The sequence below is a fragment of the Aptenodytes forsteri genome, unplaced genomic scaffold (genome assembly GCF_000699145.1).
Source record: "Aptenodytes forsteri isolate BGI_AS27 unplaced genomic scaffold, ASM69914v1 Scaffold15, whole genome shotgun sequence".
Lineage (NCBI taxonomy): Eukaryota > Metazoa > Chordata > Aves > Sphenisciformes > Spheniscidae > Aptenodytes > Aptenodytes forsteri.
In genome coordinates, this window is record NW_008795129.1 from 2,956,146 (window position 1) to 2,961,939 (window position 5,794).

A 5,794-nucleotide genomic window follows, 5' to 3' on the forward strand; every position below is an offset into this window, starting at 1 on the left:
CACCTGCCAAGGCTGTGGGCAGCGATGGCTGTTCTGATGGAGCTGCTGATGCTGAGGCATTGCTTCTTGGTTAAATGTTAGGAAAACTCCCCCTCCTCAACAGGGCAGGAGAAGAAAACAAGAATGGAAAATGTGAGATAAAGACAGGGAGATCAGCTGGTTGCTCTGCTGGATCCCAAAACAGACTTTTTTTTTTTTTTTAAAGAAAAAAAAAACGAAATGGGATGTTGATTTAAAACTAAAGGTGGAAGTAGGGATTAAAAAAATGGGTTTAAGTGAATATAACTTAAATAGAAGCTTGCTCTTCAGAGATACTGGTTTTAGAAACACCCACTACCTGGCCAAACACGGAGGTTTGAAGCCAGATTATTTAATTTAACAAAACAAAACAAAAAAAAAGCATCGCATTAAGAGCAGAGATTTTAGAGGAAGAGGGTACATGTATGGGATTTTCTATTTTTTTTTTCTCCTTTCTAGTAGCATAGTTGGGATCCACAGTGCTGCAGAACACGTGTTCCTTAGGAAGCAGACAAAAAACTTAGTGTTATGTTCTTCATGAAGACTTGCACATACACTCCTATATGAGGCATAAATAGCGTGTGTTTTTTATACTGAAATATATGCACCCATAGAATTAAAGGGGTTACCTGGCCTCCTGTTTGATTTGTTTGGTCTCCGAGTAAAGTAGCAGTGGGAGCCAGCAGCCCCAGCCAGGTGCTTCTCCCCACCACTAACCCATCTGATGTTTGTAAGTGTCATGTTTCCTAGTGTTTATTTGGGTAATTTTTCTATTTTTTACAGTGATGTTGTAACAGAGAAAACTATCAGATCAGAACCTCAAAAACCGTAGCCGAAGGACTCCAGGCCACCTCCCTGTGTTGCCTCCGGGCGTTAGAGGATACCTCATGAAGCAGAGGTGAAAGGCAATTAGCACATGTGATCTGATGCTTGTCCTTTGGGCCAATTCATCTTCTTTTCTTTGCTTTGCTGCAAAAGGAGTCCACTTCCTTTATTCATTGGGTGGGGAATGTGGAAGTGTTTTGTTGACCTTACCAAGGAGGGAGCCTAGCCCCAAGCCAAAACCGGCCTTTCTGGCAGACCCGATAGGATTTGTCTTCACCAAGGGAAGGCATCACTTGCAGAAGTTGGGATGGGCTTTTACCTGAATTTCTGTCTACCCCTCATCATTATTTTTCGGATCTTTCGAGGGAGTTTAAAGTGGTTGCATTGACAGCATACTAAGTGTGAGGCAACTTTTTTACAGACCACGGAAGAGAAGAAAGCCAATTTGGAATTTTAATCCTTATTTAACAGAGTGCAGAAAATAAAAGCTGTTGCACAAAGTGGAGCTGTCGCTTCGCAACAGATAGCTCTCTGCTCCCTTTGTTAGAGGGGTGCTATCCCACACCAGGATTAGGTCAGCTAACCCCTGATGAAGGAAAAGGCCATCCACACTTCCCAGGTTTGTCTGAGCATATACCCTTTTCTTCCTCCCTCCACCACCCCAGGGAGGAGCGTGGGGATTGAACCCATAGGGGGCAAACACTAGATTTTATTATTTCGAAACATTTTTAAGACAGCACTAAGGCAGTGAGTGAAGTGGAAAAGTGAAAAGCCTTGATATTTTATTCAGACTTTTTTTAAAGCCACAAAGAGAGAGCAAACAGGAGATTACAATTATGCCATTTAAAAAAGATAAATACAAAACATTATGCATGCCTTCTTTAGGTCTGATCTTCCTCGTCTCTTTACCTGATGATTATTAATAATTAAAAAGAAAACCCTCTGTATTAAGTATCTGCATCTTTCAGAGAAAATTTAAAAATAACAGAACTGTTGGGTTTTTTGGTTTTGCACAGTCTTGGAGACAAACTCTCTTTTGTTTTTTTTGTTTGTTTTGTTTCCTTTTAAGTTAATGAGAACCTTAGCTTGGTATGGCCATTATCAAACACAGCTGTACACCTTTAGCATTCTTAATGTTCTCTTATGGGGCTAATATAAGCATCTATATAATATATATTATAAATATCACATTTTAAACAGGAAATGGAAGGCATTTGATGCAGAATTTTTGCATGATAATAGAAATAATTAAAGTTAGCTAGTGTTTGTTTGTTTGGTCTGAATGTTGGTAGAACCTTCATAGCTTTGTTACAATGAAACCTTGAACCGAAGATATTTAATAAAATAACATTTAAACAGTGCAAAGTTTTGAGTGTCACGTTTTTCTCTTAAACGATGGGATAAGAATCAATCTGCAAAGCTTTTTTTTGTGTCAGTAAATCATGTGATTTAAAGATGGTATGTTTAAAAAGGAAAAAAGGTAAGTGGTACGATACCTAAAATGAAAAAATACTGGCGTTAATAAAATCAAAGGGACAACAGAACCTGTTAAAATGAACTTTGTGGCATTTCCCTGACAGACCGTGGGATAATAGGGAAATGTTGCTTCTGTTCCTGATAGCCTAACCCTTGGCAAGCCTATGCTGTTACTTCCTTTCTTGGTCTTTGTTTTCCTCGCCAATATTTCAGACTCTTTGTGGGAGAAGCTGCCTTGCTGTTAGGTTTGATGTACACCTGCTGAGCTCAAGCTGGGTGGCAGCTCTTTGAGAGCTGGTGTATTTTGTGTCCTAGATGGGATGCTCCTGCAGAGGCACAGAGTGACCACTCACCTGTACAAATCTGCCTGGTCTAGCAGCGTAAGCATGATTTCCTAACGGAACTTAGTTGGATTTAGCCTGTTCTGTTTCTATACAGCCTCTTGTTATTAGCATTTCATTTATGCTCCCTTGGGTAGGCTTTGTTCCACTCAGGCCTTCGCTGCTTTGGCATGTTTCTTTTATTTCCCACCTTGTACTGTTCACGCTGCTCTCTTAAGGGCGGGCGCGCTCAGCGCTGAGCCTGCAGGGTTCTGCTCTCGCCTTCTGCTGAGAGACCCCTTCCCTTCTGCTGAGACCCCTTCCCAGCCGGGCCGGGGAGCGCGGCTGGCGGTGGCACAGGGATGCTTGTGTGCTTTTCTGCGTCTCCCGCTACCGGTGGCCTTGTGGCAGCTGAGCGTGTGTCGGGTCTGGCACAGTTACTGCTCTGATTGCACTGGGGATACGCATCTTGTTTTGGTAGGGGCTGCAGCTAAGCCTGAGGGGCTAGCTAGCATTTGTGCCCCCGGTTTGGCAGGCTTGGCGGGCCTCCCCCTCCCCTGAGCTCTTCTTGGGTGCATCTGGGAAGGGCTGCGGATGGGAGGAGGTGGCTTTGCCTTGTCACCGAAAGAGAGTTCAGTGTGCTTAATCCCCTATAACTGCAGCAATTACCTAGTAAATAGGTGTCAGTTGCTGCTGCTTAAAGAGATGATTACTTTTGCTGCTTGATGAAACAGGAGGAAAATTGTCCTTAGAGTTTAAAGGGAGAAGGTAAGATTTTTACAGCCCACGTCACTGGGACTGCAGACAATCTGTTCATGGCCAGGAGAGCTAGCTCCTGCTATTACAGTAGCAAAGCGAGGTTCTGCTGTCATTTTTGACAGCCAAGGCAGCATCTCTCATCGGGTAAGGTCTCTCCTGAAGCCGTTAATCATATCTTAATGATCTTTGAAGAAATGTTGCAGTATGATCCAATATGCACTAGGAAGACACCCATAAAGTTAGTGATGATTTCTCATGTTCTTAAGTAGCTCTTTTAACAGGACGAGTCATTTAAACACTTACTGAAAGCACAATACTCAGACTAACGCTTGTGTCAAGAATATTTATGTAGCATATATATGGGGCTTTTCAGAGGGTTCTTATGTACGTGTGTGATTTAAGTACCTTTAAAAAAAGGTGATGGTGTTCCATTTAAGCTGTACTGTATGTGTTTTTACCACTAAGTGCTCTATTAGTCAGTCTTGGGCAGGGGCACTGAAAAAATGTACCAATGGGATAGAAGAAGCTCCAGAAAGGGTTCCTGTCTTATGTTTTCTTATGTTTTAGCTGACAGCAGGGATTGGGAATGGTACTTATCTGCAGTGTGATAGCTCTAGTATTGATGTACTGTATGTGTTTTTACCACTTGCAAGTGCTCTATTAGTCAGTCTTGGGCAGGGGCACTGAAAAAATGTACCAATGGGATAGAATCTGCTCCAGAAAGGGTTCCTGTCTTATGTTTTCTTATGTTTTAGCTGACAGCAGGGATTGGGAATGGTACTTATCTGCAGTGTGATAGCTCTAGTATTGAGCCATCAAGCAGAGATATTCTCAGAAACTTATTTTCTAGTATGCCATGTCTGGTTAAAACCTGCTCATCGTATTGGATGGCGTTGTGCCATCTTCCTACCCAAGAGAAGTGTCTGAGCATGGTTTTCCAAGTTCCCTCCCTCTCTCCCAATATATGCACATGCGTGCTTGTACACATAGGTTGATTACTCTGTGGGAGACCTATGATTGATGGTAGCTTTTATTTGTGCCCAAATCAGATTTCCCTTTAAACTAGGATTGGTCTGCTCTCACTTGCTGGGCTAGCAGCACAAAGTCTGGCAGGATGCTTTTATGCCATAGTGTGTACGAGAGGTGGGGAGAAGCATGTGCAGAATTAGACCTCAAGTGTCGATATCCTTTCCATTTTATTATGAAAGCTGTTACCTTTTACTTTTGTGTACCTGATAACGTCGGCAAACGGACAGAGCGTTTGACTAGCAATCAGATTTGCGATTTGTTTCTGGTTTTGCTATGTGGGGTGACTGCAGACAAGCCACTTGTGTGCTCCGTGCTTCAGCTTTCCCATTTGCCCATGCAAACAATGAGACTGAGCTCTGTAGAAACAGCTGGAAGAGACTGATGAACAGTGATGCAGAGCAGCTGGGTGGTATTGCTGCTACACGTCACAGGTGGCTTTTTTTTTTTCCCTGAGAATTTGAAAGGTTTGGGACTGCAGACTAATGCACCTGGAATGCTTGTTTATTTGGGTTTGGTATAAATTTATTTTAGAGTTGGGAAAGGTGTTCCTTGGGGGCACTTAAAGTGGCTTGAGTGGAGGGTTATGAATTTTTCCCTCGAGATCCTTAGTGCCTGAGAACTCCTCACCTGTGGGAATACCCTGCCTGCCTGCTAGTAAAGAATAGGAATTTACTGGTTGGTGTGTAGTATTATGAAGGATTTTAAGCAAACAGTTTCTTCTATACTTAACAAGTATTAGAAAACAAAAATGCCTATGCTCATGGTTTTTAAGACAACTGGGCTACAGTGAAAGGATGCAAATAATTAAGGCAATAAAATCTCGGTCTGAAAGTTCCTTATGCCGCTGCAGTGGGGTCTGCTAAAGCACAGGTGGATGGGGGAAGAGGGAAAGGTTGTTGTCCCCAATCTGTGACAATTTACATAATTTTACCATAATTATCCATGAATGGATGGGCAGGATGACGTTTATTCACAGAAAACCTTTTTGTTAATGCATCCTACGACTGCATATTGGCAGAGTTGGGATTTGTACGGTTCTTGTTGGGATGAAATACTGTTTCATCGTGATTTATTTCTCCTTTGTGTTTCTGTGGAAAAGTGTAGTGTTCATACCAACAGAGGACAGCCTGCAAAAATGGCATCAGGGCTGTGCTTCAGAGGCCTTGTTTACATTGGATTGTCCTATAGGTTGTACCAGTAGTTACAGCAGTGCTACTGCTGTATGGTTGTTCCTGTTCCAGAAAGCAATTATTTATTATTTAGGTTCAACAAGGCCAAGTGCCGGGTCCTGCACTTCGGCCACAACAACCCCATGCAGCGCTACAGGCTGGGGGAAGAGTGGCTGGAAAGCTGCCTGTCGGAAAAGG